This window comes from Stigmatopora nigra, chromosome 6 (assembly GCF_051989575.1).
Source record: "Stigmatopora nigra isolate UIUO_SnigA chromosome 6, RoL_Snig_1.1, whole genome shotgun sequence".
Classification (NCBI taxonomy): domain Eukaryota; kingdom Metazoa; phylum Chordata; class Actinopteri; order Syngnathiformes; family Syngnathidae; genus Stigmatopora; species Stigmatopora nigra.
In genome coordinates, this window is record NC_135513.1 from 3,388,815 (window position 1) to 3,407,059 (window position 18,245).

The following is an 18,245-nucleotide window of genomic DNA, read 5'->3' on the forward strand; positions in this document are numbered from 1 at the left end:
CATGATGTTCTGATCTCGTAGTCTACTTCACTTCGTCTGACAAATTCTGTTTAAGTGTTTTCTTCAATCAACACATGGTCGTAATCAGGTGTGGGTGTGCCTTGTGAAATTAAACTCAGATTTCCTACAATTGTGATTAGTCACAATTATTTTGTGATTTAACAAAGGGGGGCAATTACTTTTTCAAAGAGGACCAGACAAGTTTGTAATATTTCTGTCTTGGTAAGTAAAATCATCATTTAGAAAGTGCATTTTGTTTCTGATTGGGGTGCCTTTGTGTCATGCGAAAATACATCTGATGGTCTGTACCCTGTGTGTGTGTAATAAATATGCAAAAAACACAGAAAGCAGGAAGGGGGCAAATACTTTTCATGGCACTGTATAAAAAAACTGATTCATAGAAATTAGCCCTTGACTACAATCTTACATATTTACATATAAAGTATCATGAATATGAATATTTTCATTACTATGTGCTGTCCCTTATTAAATAAATCAAACTGAATTTAATTTAATTTTAATTATTTTTGTTGATTTTAGCCCATTTTTCAGTTTTTATGTTTAACATTATTCTACGGAAATTAAGTATAGAGTTAGAAAATTTTGTATCCACATAATGCCACCCCTTCAGTGGAAGAAAAATACGGTAAAATCAAATTCCAACATGAAAAGATTGGAAGAAGAAGAAACTTAATTAAATGATGAAAAATATTTACACGTCAGGAGTTTCCTCTTATCCTCCTACACTGCTATTTTGTCTTCTGAAGAGCGTCCGAGATTGATCCTAGGTAAGTATTAGGGAAGAATGTTTCATCCAAAGTGATGAGAGAATTCAACTACTTGAGTCTTATCAGCTCTTGCTGATTTGGACAGAACATGAAGGGTCAGACAGGGCATTAAAATGCCATAACTCTGCAGATGCAACATTGAGGCACACTGACACACGTACACTCACGCCTTTGTGCACTTGCACACACATACACAGACTCATTCATTCATTTTCTGTACCGCTTATCCTCACAAGTGTCACGGAGGATGATGGAGCCTATCCCACCTGACTTCGGGCACAAGATGGGGGACAACCTGAACTGGTGACCATCCAATCGCAGGGCACAAGGAAATGGACAAAAAATCTTGCTCACACTCTTACATAAGGGAAATTTAGAGCGTTGAACCAGCATACCCTGCAAGTTTTTGGGATGTGAGAGGAAACCAGAGTACCCCACACACCCACACGTAAATGACTTGAAAATAAGGTGATGACAGATTAAATAAGTCTGAAGAGAGCACAACCACCACATAATGAATCTTTTGATTTTGAAAATGCCTTCAGTTGAGTGACAGTTATAGATATACATCGCAGTTAGCAATTGTCAATATGGCTTTGTGAGGTATGTCTATTTAAGAAATTATTATAAAACAAAAGATAAATTAAAAAAAAGATTTTAATTTTAATGATTTGTTTCATTTTGTAAATGAAGCTGTCTGATCATTTTTTTAAGGATCACAAAAAATATGTTTACCATATGTACATGTTATTATTCTCTTAGTTCATAATCCTAGTTCATGTTGACCCTTCATTGAGCTATTTGCAAAAAAATCAGTTCAGCCATCCATTATTGTTAGTACCATGATTGGATAATTGAATATTCCCAGAGTCATATGAGAAATGAATATTTGTTTGATGTTGCATCTCCAAGTAATACTATATATATCACAGTTAGGGCATACCTGAATATTTTGTTATATATAGAAAACACTAATTCAAAACACCATTGCAAGACTTAATCGAAGTGATATAAAGTACAACATTATATTTACAGAAACTATACCTAAATCTGCATAATTTGTTCAATGTCACACAATTTTGAGCATTAATTATAATTAATATGACTTCCAATTCGTTTGATTGATCGGCAAAATATGCAGGAAGGTGTGAAGCACAACATTATTGTTTAGTGATATAATAGTGTAATATTTACTGGTGGGACTCGATTATATAATAACTAATTAATTACAGGGTTTTTTAAAATAATTCATCATGATTACTCACAGTTTGATCATATTACTACTATATAATCTGCGAGTAAAGTACATTCATTTTTAAAACTCATTAAATCTCGCGTTGTACTTTGGCCACATGTCACTTATTGTCGTTAGGGTCACAAGTGTGCTGAAATCTATCCCATCTGAATTTGAAAAAAGATGACTACTCTCTGAACTGCCTTACCAGCTACAGGGCACATAGACAAAAAGCCACTCACATTCATACAAACAATATTTACAATTTGGGGTATCTTTAAATAATCAACCATATTTGTTCTTGGAAATTTGGGAGAGAACCGCGGTACCTGTAAAAAAACTGACGCAGGCAAAGAGAGAAAAAGCAAACACTAGACAGGAAGGCTTACGAGCCCATGGCTTATTAAATATAGTTTAAACGTCTCCAACATCTATCTCAAAATTCATATGGTCATACATAGCCACCTGTAAGGAATCGCACACACTTCAGTTGTGTGTATTTTTTGTGTCCAGTGTTGTAAAGATTTCAATAGGTTTCAGATGAGAATCAAAACTTTGAAAGTACAAGGATATGACCTAAGGGTAGAATGATTTATAGCGAATGCCAAAAAATAAAAGACAACACTGCATAAACAGTTCCAAAAGGAGAAACAGGCATGAGAAACAAAGAACATTGGGCGGATCAAAATCATCTGGTCTGCGTGTTATGTCTGCATGTAATAGCAGTAATATCAAATCATATAAATAGCCCTGACACATTCACGCCTGGTCGTGTGTGCAATCGAAGAAAGATGTATTCATTACTTAGCGTTCATAATCCAATCTGTGACTGATTTAGCTGTCTGCTGCCCAGGAGCCAGGCAGGCGCTATGGGATACCCCATCCAACACTCTACTTTCCCACTCCGAGAGAGAGCAGGACACTGGGAAACCCCCATGGGGCCACAACCAAGTCTGAGTGGACCAATCACCTTAGTCTAAACTGACATGTCTGCTTAACACCCACACATACACACTCCAGGTAGCGTGCAGCTCAGAGAACTGGAGGCACAACAACATTGGGAAAGATATGTGCGTTGGCCTGTGGTATCGAATATGATCCCTAAGGGGGCTCCCAATGTGTTTGTTTGATCTGCTCTATGTAGATTCTATGACTATGTGAAATTGACCATTATGTACTTTGGCACATTCCCAGCATGTGATAGAGGCAGAGGAGTATACAGTAACTGTAACAAGCAACATGTACATGCAAAATTGCATGGAAAAAGAGCATTTGGGCAGTCATATCATTGCTTACAATCACAAATGATGTCAGGAATTTGTATGATTTTTATTTGTGTCTTACAAATATTCTTGGTTGTTTCTGCAGGTCCATATATTACATTGCTGTTATATAAGGATGGATAGTTAAAGTAATCTCTCTTCCTAATTCTGGTTTGCCCTCGCTATTGGGCCAAAAACGGTATAAAACGACTGAATTGTCATTCAAGGTCTGAAAAGGTAATCACCAAAAACCAATAGAAAAACATCCTGTGTCAATAGGTCATGGTAACTAAGCGGGTATTGTTGTTCTCGAGATCTCCTGCCTTCTGCCCTCCGTAATGAATACGCAAAGACTAATAGACCCCAAGTCTGACCTCCAATAAGTGCTCCACACTTGGAAACATGAATTGCTCTCTTCAAAGCAGTACTACTTCCTGAATGTTGCCCTTTCATTAAACATGTACCAGGACAAGCCAGGTTGTGAGAACTTCTACACACTTCAAACCAGTACAAAAAGTTGAATGGCCCCTAAAGCAGTGAGGAGAACCAGGGGAATTCAAATGCACACACATACACATTTCCACAGTCATAATTACTCATAATTGCAGAGAAACTGAGTCTCTGTTCGTGTGAATGAGTGTGTACATGTATGCAGGACCGGAACCGTTAGTCCCATAATCCGACAAATTTAATTAAATGCCGGGATTAACTGAACAAAATTGAAAGAAAATACTGAAAAAGGGTGACGCTGTGAGGCAGAGAAACAATAAAGACACAAATCGTTCCCATTGGAACTTTCACAAAATGAACCACATTTAATTAGTTAGAAAGTAGATACACCATATTTCAGTGTTAAAAAAACTGAAAATGAAATGAACACTTAAATCAGGGGTGTCCAAATTACAACCGGCGGACCCGCAGAATTAATTCATTCCTTTTTCGCATATCTTATCTTATCTTGTATACCTTATTGTGTCTCTCGGCTCGCATCAAATTATATTATTGGAGGTTGTTACTTAAACTCTCACCGTGACTCAGTCATTTTTTAACACATTTTTGAATTCAAAGAACGCACACGGCACGCTCTCAGCCCCGTCAGGTTGAGGAGTGATCTTAATTCTGTTAATTTGACCATGGTCAATCTTAATTTTGAGTTTTAATGGCCAAAACGTGTACAATGGGGCAACATGGAGAGCATGAACCGTCTTGGCTTCCCTCCTAAGGTATTATTGTTGTTTTCAAGCATGTTTAGATTCAAACTGTGCTGCACCTTGTAGCACACCTTAGGATGCCACAAGCATAAGGGGCTTCAGCTGAAATCCCGAAACATAACTTTGGCTTTTTGAGCCCAAAATGTGGTAACTGGAGGCCGATTGTGGCCTTTATTTAGATGGAAAACACAGATAAACTGTGAATCTCTCACTCCCTCTCACACCTTACCATTTTCGGCTTCCACCAGGCAATGGATCGTGGCAACCATGCAAAAACTTTGGCTTTTTTTCCCACTAGCACTCTGAGGTGGATTTATTGGCACTGAAATGCACAGATGAATGGTAGAAGTGCTCTGGAGACAGCCATTTTGGTGAGTTAAATCATTTGTTCTAGTTTTTTACATTTCATTTTTTATATATACATTTCAAATAAAGTGCATGCATTTCATTATATAGAATATGAAGTAACTAATGATATCTTTCTCAAACATATTATATTCACTTCATGCAATTTGAAAAATGTAGTAATATTTTTGTCCCCAATAGAAATTGATGTATTAAATAAAATGTTAAGTCTTTTTGTTCTGGTGAACCATTAAACCCTTTGCCACCAATTATTTATAGCTGTTTAGCCTTTAAAGTGGTAATTGAAGTATATACATTCTATCAGTACTCCCTTACTTATGGTTAACATTTCAAACATGACTTCATTTATACATGTAGTTTTGCAGTCTTCCTCAAACAAGGGGCAATTAATCTGATCAGTGGAATGTTAAATGGTGTACAGGATATGCCGTAGCAATACTAAGAGCCCTCAACTTCCATCGAGGATATTCGACCTGATGGAGAAAAACCATGTCCCCGTCTCCTTCAGGGGCTAAATCTCTTCCATGTTAGATAAATTAGTCTGGCTTAGTACCTGGACTTCCTATAGTCAACTCCCAACCTTTTGATCTCTAACCACGGCAAAATGGATCCAGGTTGATGAATTTGTATTCCCCCGGTTATGATTGATTATGTGCGTACTCAGGACTGAAGGAGCTATTTGCCACAAAAGTGAATGTTTTTTTTCCATATTAGAAGATATGGAAAGAATTTTATTCAGAGAAAACATTATGAAAAGTTAGGGGAAATAAAAGCAAATAAAAACAAAGGAGCTTGTGATATTTAGAATTCTATGGATGTATGTCCATGCTCTGTCCGACTAATGAACCAAAGTGAACAAGACAGACATCTAATCAATGAGGCCTGTAATAATTTTGGTTCCCATAGAGGCCAGGAGAAAGAAAGCGAGCTGGAGGCCATCACACAGACTCAAATAGCATAAAACAGAAACATATGCGGTGTGTGTACATGGTGGGACACACAAAAGAGTATGCACACAAAATGACTTCACACCCACCAGTCACCACTGCACTCCTTTATACTCTTAGGACCTGACACAACAAACCGCTGTATTTGCCTTCCATCACTGGGCTCCCTCTTCAATATTTTAATACGTCACACTATATGAAAGTCAGGGAGAGGAATCTCAATGTTGTGAATCAGTAAGCCGATTAAAGATGGATCCACAAGAACTAAAGAAGGAGTCAATTTTCACAAAAACTAGAATTTATTCAACAAAGAGCATGCCAAAAAACACAAAACAGCATGACCAGATCAGCAAATAAATTAAGGATCAAAGGGTACAACACAATATGACACTTAATGATCAAAACAGAACGTATGATCGATCAGAGGCCTACTCAAATTTAAAATGTTCAGTCTATATGGGAGTATTTGCTCCATCACTGTCTTGCTTATCTGTCATTTGACAATTAGAACGAAACAGAATGTGCACAGAAATGGTAGTGATTGCACTGAAAGATGCAAACTACCCAAACGTTATGCGAGGGTCAGCTGGGAATGCCTGGCAGAGTTTCCTGTCAGAAGGAGTTTCAATGCTCATCTTCGACAGAGCTTCTCTCATCTATGGGAAGAGGCAGGTTACATGGAGTTCGAGTGGAACATATTCCGCACTTCTATTGCTGAGGGGGCAGACTGGAGTTGCGGCTGAAAGGTGGTCGGTGCCTGTTGTGGCAGCAATCTTAGGACCTGCTGGTGAACACGGATGGTACGGGATGCCGTCAGGCTGAAAAAGGAGTCCTATTGGAAAAGAAGAAGAAAACAATCAAGCAACAGTCGAAAGCAGTCAAGAACACATGGGGAACTTGCTGTCTTTAAATAATGCGTGTTTAAGAGTCGCCTATTTAATTTTAAACCTTGGCGACGTTGCAGATATCCTAGCATACTTCTAAACGCTAAGCGTTTAGGATGAAATGGATGGCTAAACTCCAAGCAACAAGCTGCTACTATGTAAACCAGGCCATGGTACTCATTTGCAGACATGCTTGTGTTTCAACTCATTGGATACAAGGTTGGGGTTGACAATTTCCATTAAAATGATTCTACGTCGCTTCCACCTACAATAATAAAACACCATCAAGTTTGACTAACACATTCATCGTTGAGAACTTGGCATTTCATGACTTTCAATGAGACTATTTTAGTTGTTTAAAATATTCTACCTACGTATATTACCCACAGGCACTATCAAGGATATACAGCCAATAGGACGTCTATGTTGGACAGGGTGACATGGTAATAGAGGTTGTTTTTTTTTGGAGAGTTTCATGGTACCAAGGGCCACTAGTCTCCATGGACAAAAAAATCCCTTTAAAACATATTTAACTCTGAATTGTAAAGGCAAAGGTGGACAGCATGTCCTTTATGTCACCACATTTTAACACGACAATAGGAAAATTGAAACTGAATTGAATTCCTCAAAAACATCCAAACTCTCCAGGATGAGTCAAGTAGAATCCACTCATCAGGAAGACAGTAGCCTTGAATAGCGTGCGTGCGTGTGCGCGAGTGTGTTTCTGTGTGTTGATGTGCTGGGGTGTGCGTACGTGTGAGAGGGTGCACGTGAGAATGAGTAATTCTTGGACGTCAGGTCTCTTTCAATGGGTATACCTTTTCATCTTTCTATCTTTGAGCGTTCTTTGCTGCACCACTAATGTTACCATGGAGATGACCAAATGCATATCATATGCATGCATGACTTTGTGTAGCTTTTGCGCTCAGGGCAGGGCGGCGAGCAGAGGGGGAGGGTGAAGCAGTGCACGACACAGAAATGTGTTCTACATAAAATGCTAATTTTACATATTTAATGCCATGGTGCAATTTCTAATGGGAGCTGAGCGAAGAAGCACTGAAGCAAAAGGTGAAAGGAGAGAGCACTTATTGCAAACACTCGACTGTCCAAAGGGAGGGGGATGACAGCACAAATTCCCTCCTCTCCACTTAACTCATTTATTTATCCGTTTGTACTCTTGTCTATCTCCTTCCGTCATGCTGTTGTGAACTTTCTTATATAAGGCACAGACTTCATATGAACAGCAAATATAATCATTCATTGACACAATATGAGGGTGGTAGTGGGTTCTTTTCCACATGTAGCATTCTTTAAGAAGTTGCAAAATATCAGTCAGGAATAAGATAAAAGTGTGTCTGTATTTTCAAATTGTCATTTTAAATAGCTTTTAATGTGTAGTTATAATGTAGAGAAATGTGTTCAAAATGCAAGAAACATTTTGGGTAGCAGTGGTGTCCAAAGTATTCCACAAAGGTCCACATAGGGTGCACAGGCAATTTAATCAATGAGCTTTCTTCTGAGGGTGACGTGGTGAGAGAGTGGTTAGTGGTTAGGGTTCAATCCTGTGTGAGTGAGCGAGCATTTTCTCTCGGTGTCTGCATGGGTTTTCTCCGGGTACTCCAGTTTCCTCCCACATCTCAAAAACATGCATGGTAGTTTGAATTGAATGCTTTTATTGTACTTATACAAGTATAATGAGATTTAAAACGTTCACCACACAGCAGACAAACAAATAAATCAATAAATAAGTAGTCCAAGTGAGGTCAGCAGAGTGAGGTCAGCAGAGTGAAGCGCGCTTGTTCCGTCTGAAGTCCAGGACGAGTTCCATGGTTGTTGGAGATATTCAGCGCCAATTCGCACCACTCGCTGAGTCTATGGACGAAGCAACAACAAGCACACACAGTCAATATATAGTAGAGATAAATAATCATTAAATAATCAATAAATAAGAAAAAAAATAAGTAGTCCAAGTGAGGTCAGCAGAACAAAGCGGGCTTGTTCCGTCAGAAGTCCAAGAGGGTTTCCACGGTTTTTGAGATGTTCAGTGCCTGTTGCACCATTGCTATGGACGCAACAACAAACAGGTAAACACATATAAATAAATATAGTAATTATAAATAATGAAAAATAAAAATTAATTAGTATATATAGTAGTAAGACGTCTTGATTAGGTCCCAGGTTCAGAATTCCAGTTGAGTGTGGTGACAGCTCTTGGGAAGAAACTGTCCTTGAGTCCGTTTGTCTTTGCAATTATAGCTCTGTAGACCCTTTATGACGGCAGCAGGTTGAAGTGGTGGACGCCAGAATGCATATTGTCTTTTATAATGTTACCTGCCCTTCTAAGGCACCGGTATTCGTAGATGCTGGGCAGGGTGGGTAGGAAGCGTTTGATTATCTTTTGGCCTTAATTGATCACCCTTTGCAGGTTTGTGTTCAATTGCTCCTTCCCGAGTACTCTCGGGAAATGTAGCCTCTGCTGTGCCTTTTTGATGAGTGCTATGGTGTTTGCCATCCAAGTGAGATCATCAGATAGAGGACAGGACATTTTCTGTATGTATATGTGCGTTTGCAAATGGTTATTTGTCTCATTGTGCTCTGCGATCGACTGACAACCGATTCAGAGTGTACCCTGCCTATATGTTGTATAGAAGTGATAATGTTTCAACAATCTATCAAAAAGAAAGTGATGACACATTGATGATGTATCAAGTGTATGAAGATTAGTTCAATGTCCTTGTGTTCTCTTCAGGCCTGTTACTGTTCTTCCACCTGACCTCAAGTGAGGTTTCAGGGCTAATTTAATTTGTCTCTGAGGTAATCCTGTGTTGTTTTGGGGTCTAAAGGTAAAACCAGATTAACGCAACTTTGGATCTTTGAACTCAGATGGAAAGCCAGAGAATTGGTTCTCATGGAGAGAAAAGGAAAACACAAACATTCGGTTCTTTGGTGTAAATTTAAACTATAAGGGTGAAACCGACTTAGAAGTAAATTTGGGTTTACTTCGCCCATGAAGTACGAGTATTTTTCCGTAACTAAAGGATTTTCTGTATTCCGACAATAACATGGAAGGACTTGGATTTACAAGCTCTTAATCTGCCTGTTCATTTCCAACGTGGGTTTTGGCTTGTTGGATGAGTGGTTAATGCATCAGCCTCACAGTTCTTGGGTCGAAGGTTTGGTTCCCAGGTGAGTCTTTACTGTGTGGAGTTTGCAGGTTCACCCCGGGCTTGTTTTTTTTTCCCCCCAGTTTCTCTAGTTTTTATGTGCCCCACTTGGTGCCTATAGTTAGTTTGGATGGGCTCCAGGATTTCCCCCGCTTCTTGTGAATCTGGAAAATGAATGAATGAATGAATAACTAGTATTATAACTACTAATTACTTTCTTCAGGGATTAAAAAAGTAATATAAGGCATTACCATTCCTGAGAATAATATGGAATATGAAAGAAATTTAAAAAAAGAAAGTGCTTAACTCATCCCAATTCTGACTATTTTGTACCAAGACAAGACCATGACAATATGGAAGCATCCCTACTATCCATTAATGATTGCTTTTACAAATGCTTATGGGAGAGCACTGAAAACTAACAGTTTGACCTTAGCTAACCCATCTATTTCTGTTGCAAACTATTCAAATGTGAAATGATTCTTAAAAATATTAAAACTGCCAAAACTTCCTGGACTGTTGAAAGAATATTGCATTGAGTGGGTAGGTAGGAGAAGGTCCTCTTCGATTTCCTATTACTTTAACTTTGACAAGCACAACAGTCTACTTACCTGAATCCTGAATAAGTGCATTAACAGTGTTGTATTTAATCTGATGATTAGAATCATTGAGAAAACAAAAAACATTCACAATTCAATTTTTTTTTAAATTTTTTTTTACAAATATAGCTTTCTTGACAAGTGTCTTATATAGTACAGAAGTGCTATTCTTTCATCATTGGATGATGTTGGACAATTTGTACATTTTTCTTATATTTTCGAAAAGAATGTGCATGAATAATAATTTATTGCAGAGTATGGCATGACAGGAATATTGATTTGAGAAGTGCCACTTTACCCTTTTCGATTGCTTTAAAACAATTTCTCATTTGTGCATTTTTTCCATCTTTATTGCCCAAAATTCAAATTTTGATGCGCCTTATAACGGTTCCTGAAATTTCAGAGTTTCACTCCGAAACTCAAAGCTTGCAGTCATGTTACGGCTCTATATAAACTCAGTGGAGTCTTTAATTTTGGGTGTAGTTAGCATTTGATGATACCCATGGCTGACAAGAGCCATTATCAATCCCCTTTACTGAAGGTCTCCTCTTAGTGCTTGCACTTGTCTGTTCATTTGACTCAGTTGACTGACAAAGTGTTTTTTGAGTAGATGAAAAGTCATTTTAACCCTCAACCATTAGTTTTGTAGTGAGTTTCTTTCTAGTTTCCCCATTCCTAGTATTCAAAGCTTGCAGTCAATTCATACAAAGCACTGCAGCAAGACATTTGACTAGAGCAACAAATTTACTATTTTACTCCGAGATTGGCACCACTTGAGATGAAATGTGATGTGTGTATGTGTGTGTGTGTGTATATATATATATATATATATATATATATATATATATATATATATATATATATATATATATATATATATATATATATATATATATATATATATATATATATATATATATATATATATATATATATATATATATATATATATATATATATATATATATATATATATATATATATATATATATATATATATTATAGATGCATTGAAATCACCCTAAAATAGATAAGCAATGAATAGGAGTCAGTGATCTGTAGAAAACTATAGAATGGATTGTGCTACATTGTCGGTCACTAATATCCAACACTTGAGAAAAGTGACAGGTTAACCTTTTCAATTATCTCTTAGCCCAGAGGAACATAATGCACAATAATAATTACATGTGACATCTCTAAAATTGAAACATCATTGCTCTCATATCCAATGGCTCACACACAAAGTATCAGCATGATATACATAATAAAAATGGACAAACAAAGCAGCAGGACTTTTGTTACAAAATATGCTGAAAAGTTCAACTCAACAGTCAGTGGACTCACTGTGGTGTACATCCCAATAAAAACAATCAACCATAACACTCACCTACACACATAAATGCATGCACACTAACAGCTCAGTGAGTGGCTGACTAGACACACAGTTTGCTCAATCCCCCCACAGGCACCAGTCCAGTCCATGAGGTCATCGCCGCCGAGACCCAGGATTATAACTCCAAAGGAACCCTTGGAAGCATGCGGTTATATGTTCTGACAGCTCGGCAGCCCGATTAAGCCTCCTGTTTGCTAATGCTTAGCTAATATTAGCTTTATTCCCTGACCGTAGTTGCTTTTTTGGTTAAACGGTCATTTTGCTAAATTCTCACAGAATATCATTGGAAACCAAAAGATTTAAGTTAATGTGGGAATTTTTTCTCTGAGTAATAAATTCAATAAACCAAACTAACAGAGGCCAACTTCTAATAGTAGATTAGGGTGGGTCATACGCATAGGATTTGGGTTTAACTCTAGTTTAGAGGATCAAGGAAACAAGACTGAAAGGTGTTATTTCTTGCCTTTGGAATAACATTTGCTCAAATAACAGAAAACCCTTAATGTCAAATTCAAAACATAAAGATAACCCTAAATAGAATTCTTTTTTTTCTTATACTTTTTATATTAAGTTGGCTACTATTTTTTCTTATAAAGTATATGTCAGAAATTCCATAATTTGGTCAACACACAAAAGCTAAATTATTGTAATTGCTGATATTTCACATTACATTACATTACACTAACTGTTTTTATCGTAGTTTTCTTCTTACTTAGACCAGGTATTTATCTTTCGAATGCATCAGACATCACAGGGAAACTACTTTTATTTTAATTTAGTGTTCTTCTCATAATTGGGTTTAAAAAAAACACCCCAACATCTGACCTATTTGTTGCTCTTGACAGCATTTGACCTCCAATTCATTTTAACATGAGGGGCTAACAGTGAATATTTGATGGCAATAGACCTCCAATCTATTTTACCAATAGGTTCAAGGAGAATTTAGCCCCATCACCATTACTGACAACGAAGGAGTTTATGTGAACTTGGAATAAAACACATTTCCTGTATTATCATAGAGGAAATCTATATGGTTATAATTATCATCTGGGGTATGCAGTAAAATATATATATATATATATATATATATATATATATATATATATATATATATATATATATATATATATATATATATATATATATATATATATATATATATATATATATATATATATATATATATATATATATATATATATATATATATATATATATATATATATATATATATATATATATATATATATATATATATATATATATATATATATATATATATATATATATATATATATATATATATATATATATATATATATATATATATATATATATATATATATATATATATATATATATATATATATATATATATATATATATATATATATATATATATATATATATACTTTTTTTTAACTTAGTTAATATTCATTACTCACTTTCCCCCCATTACAACAGTCACCATTCCATCCAGTTTGTAAGCTCTTTCCTTCTTTCCTTAGACATTGCTAAAATGGGATATTTTGTATTTGAAGACTTTGAATTGCTTTTTATGTGACTTGCGGAAGGTCAGTAGGGGAAGTTTTACACCTTTCTTTTCATGTCATCTTGATAAGCTGTAGCCCATCTGAATCTAATATGGATGCATTCTTTATATTTTTAAGTTTGGAGTGTATCAGTATGTAAGTCAGTCTTCGACATAAAAATGTCACAAAAACTGTTTAAACTGTTATTCAGAACTTTTCATTCATGCCCTGCACAAACAAATACAATTATCACACAATACGATTAAGATGAGAAACCAAACAGAAATTGTTGTTATGCACAACGAGGGAAGGGATAGAGGGCCAGAGTTGTGTGAGATAAATCAGCCATCATCATATCCATCCATATGAGTTCTTCGCTTCATTCCCCCTGCCTAACACATCGACCAGCTAAATAAAGGTTGAGGCAAATAGCTCAAAGCCAGCACGTTTTATCCCTCAACGTTTATTCACGCCTCTCTAGCTATAATCAACTCTGACAAACCAAATATCTCTGGAGAGTTTACACCATTACTTTAATTTGTCCACTTGACTCCCAACAAGACAGCAAACTTTATGTTTTTGAGGTCAGTCAATTTTCCAACTGTCATGCGTTGGAGTGAATCTTCAAAAACGTATTTGCAAAGTGAAAAATAAGTTTTCACTCGCCTGGAACAAATCTGGTGTTTTAAACTTGTGATATAAAAGTGGTGACTGAAGAGCTACTGGAAGACATTTTTCTTAAAAATATACTAGACTGCTAACTCTGCTACTACTTACTTCTATGACTTTACTATTAATATGGCTTCACTAATACCAGGTACTATTACTACTGGCATCAATTTGAAACATTACATTGGGTGTAATTCATTCATTTCCAAAACCGCTACTCCTCACAATGGTCACAGAGTGTGCTAGAGCCTATCCCAGCTGACTTTGGGCACCAGGCGCTGGACACCCTAAATTGGTGGCCAGCCAATCGCAGGGCACAAGGCGAAAGACAACCATTCACGTTCTCACTCATACCTGGGGACAATATAAAGTGTTTTGCGTCTCTGCCCAGCTACTTAGCTATATTAGCTAATGTAGCTTGAGCTTTAATAGTAAGAATTAGCAAGGTTGAGTAAAAACAGGGAAACAGAAAACTCATTACGAATGTCAACCGAGTAATGATAAAGTCAGAAACAAAAAAGGATATGTATTAGCGATGCCTTCTAACATTGGACACAACTGATATGATAGGGGAAAAAATTAACGACAGACACCAAAATTGCATAGTTTCTCAACATCTTTCCTTATGATGAATTTACAAGATGACTATAAATAAGGTTGTCATGTTAATGCTAATGTTGTGGACCATGGGAAAGACCAGCGCAAGGATAGTATTTGTATGTGTAGACATTTGTCCATGATTGACAAATCATCTATCTGGATGCTATAAATGCACTACCAAATGAAAGATTATTTGTGATATGTTGTTGTGTTTACCACGTCAATTCTTCTCCTGTCGTTGCGAAAGAATCAATTAATGTGTACTTCGTAACTTGCTTTGCGTCTTTTTTTCCTTTTTTTGCCTTTGTGTTAACATACCACACTAAAATTACATTTTATCTGTGCACCAATCTTTTCAAATTGATATTCAAAATTGGTTTGATAACACAGCAGGATTGCCCTTGTAAAGTGCTTATCTGGCAATCTGGAGGAAGTGGTGTGTGTCCAAATGTTTATCCAGGTTGCTATTTCAGCCACCAGTCTTACTCATTGTTCCCTTAGATTAATGTTTACTTTAAAGAAAAAACAACAACAATTAAAAAAACCTAAATAATAATGAATAGAATATTGATTTTAAGCGTCTTAAGAATAGTTTTGTGACTTGGCGACAAAAGGAAAATACATGTGAAGATGAAATTTGTTGTTGAGACGTTTCTAGAATAAAGTAATTTAATTAATAAAATAATTTGAATATTTTTCAATTTCAATTGCACCAAGTTGTTTTTCATATCAAATAATTGGTTTGATATCTTTCTTTTACCTTGCCCAACCTATACCATAAATTACTCAAATCACTGACCATTTGTGCTTAGAATTGCAGTGTTTTTTTCTACTCTAATCATGGAATTAATGAAAACTAAAGTTCTGAAAATGAATGAATGAATATTTTTTTGTCACCGGTTAAACTACTTCAACAGTACTAATATCCCAAATCTGCCATATCACCCAAAGATGTGTACATACATTGAAAAAAAATAGATTTTTTTAAAACACAGATTTAATAATGGATTCCCATAATATTTATAGCATTGAATTATCATTAAAAATGTCATTTGATTATTATACAGTTACTGAAAGAGTTCTCAGTTTCATCACTATGGTTGTCACTGCATAATGTGTTCATTGATGCTGACTGTGTGTTCACTGGTGCGTTCACATACTCTTGCATGACAGCTAAAGTGGCTCCGTCTAACGGCACTGATGTTCCCTGCCATTTGCCTTCAGGGCTTTTCTTCATGCTTTTCTCTTCCTGACTGACTTTTAAAGTGTTTTTCTCCCCAAATCCCTCCACCTCAACCTCCATGGAAATGCAACAAACAAAGCATGATTTTAAAGTGAACAAGGCCACTGATATCTCAATATCTATGTTGAGGCTCTCTTATCATGCTACATATTGTATTAACTCGCATATAGGTAGCATTTGTCGGACAACAAAATTTATGACTGAATCGAGGCTACAGCTTATATGCGCATAAACGACGAAGTGCACAAAACTGCACGCAGCGCCGGGGAGAACATACAAACTATAGACCGACTTGGATTTGAACTCAGGACCCCAGAGCTGTGAGGCCAACACGCTATCCACCCATCCACCGACCAACAGTTCATTTAATCCATTTATAAAAAAACAAATCTAAATATTATATGTAAAATGGTCCGGCCCACATAAAATCAAGTTGACGTTAAAGCGGCCCGCGAACCAACCCGAGTCTGACACTCTTGGTCTAGAAGGAAGGGGCACTGCTGATGCCAGGCTTCATTGTGGGGATGCGCCGGCTCGAATCCTGCTGGTGGTAGTGTGGATGTGAGTGCGAATGGTCGTTTGCCTCCCAGTGTGCCCTACAACTGTGTCGCGACCAGTCTAGGGTGTATCTGCGTTTCGTCTGAAGTCAACTGGGATAGGGTCTGGAAACTCCTGCAACCCTTACGAGGATGTGTGGTAAGGAAGATGAATGAATGAATGAATAAAGTGTTTCCCTACCTATAATGGAATCTATAAACAACCAAGTCAGCATTTAGGTATCTGCCTGATTAAGAATCTTTTTAAAGGTTCTACTCGTTCACGCCACTGTTACCCAAATATTCACACACCAAGTTTTGGAGTTAATCTAAATTATTAGTTACAAAAATCTAGATTATTAGTTACAAGTTGTTGAATTCACACCTGACAAAACATAACTGCCATTTTTTTTAAACAGAATTAAAATATTTTTTCATTGGTGCGGAAACGTCGGCAGCACGACGACGCCACATTGACACTCAATAGAATAGAAATGCTTGCCATGTAATAAATAAGCATAGCCTATAAAACTCTACAGCGCAATTTGACACTTAACATTGGTGCCAGTAAATATACATTTATAAAATATAAAAGTACAGCATGATTTTGGCACATTTGAAATGCTGTGGAACAAACATCATCATTATCAGTGCATCAGTAGTGCGAGACGTCAGCAGTGCTTTTCTTTCACCTGTCTTGCATACAAAAATGTGTTCGTCAGTCACAAGTAATTGTTTTCTTTTTATTTTATTTTATTATTCTTAACATTTTATTTTACTGATCTTTGTCAGTTGTCGTTTAAATATGGACATTTTTAATTAGAACTTTAATGTGATCTTCTTGAAGTCCACTATTGGCCAACTGCTTGGCTGCTACATGTAATTTTACATGGTCTACTTCTCTCAATTCCATGAGGAACAGGAGGCAGAACAGGCCTCAGGGTCTCAAGAACCAGACTAAATAGCATTTTAATGTTCATATGCATTGCACAAAAGTAAATTTGCTGGGATATATCAAAAGACGCACTTGGGGAAGGGAAAGTATTTGATCTGTGAAAAAAGTTTGATGGTGATTTAAACCACAAAGAGTTGCTAGGAGGGAGGGCTGGCAGATGACTGGATAGCGCGTCGGGCTCACAGATCTGTCCACTTTTGTGGAGTTTGCATGTTTTCCCTGGGCCTGTGTAGTTTTTCTCTAGGTACTCCGGTTTCCTCCCACATTCCAAAGACATGTATGGTAGGCTGATTGGACACTGAATTTCCCCTTGGTATGAGTGTGAGCGTGAATGGTTGCTTGTCTCCTTGTGCCCTGTGATTGGCTTGTCACCAATTCAAGGTATCCCCTGCCTCTGGCCAGAAGTCAGCTTGGATTGGCTCCAGGACACCCCCTCGACCCTAATGAAGCTAAAGCGGTTCATAAAATGACATGAGAAGAAACATCTTAACCCAGTGCTTATCAAATTGTGCCAGGAGGGTGCAAAGCAATACCTGGGAGCTTGCAACAAGCGATACATGGAAGCTTGCGATACATGGAAGCTTGTGACTTAAGAAACATGCATTTTACCGGACTAGATTAAAATCTCATTGCACATTCACTCAGTGGATAGCAGTGGTGCACTCACTGCCAGAGTTCACTCAGTGAGTTATGCACAAGTGTATTAAGAATTTTATAGAAAAGTACAATTTTTCGGTTAGGGATGTGGCGCAAAACGTTTAATTCTTCTTCCTTTGGGCGATACAGAAAATGATTGAGAAGCACTGGCTTAACCATATACAAATGGTGCATGCCTGTGTTCAATTTCACACAGATTTCTCCT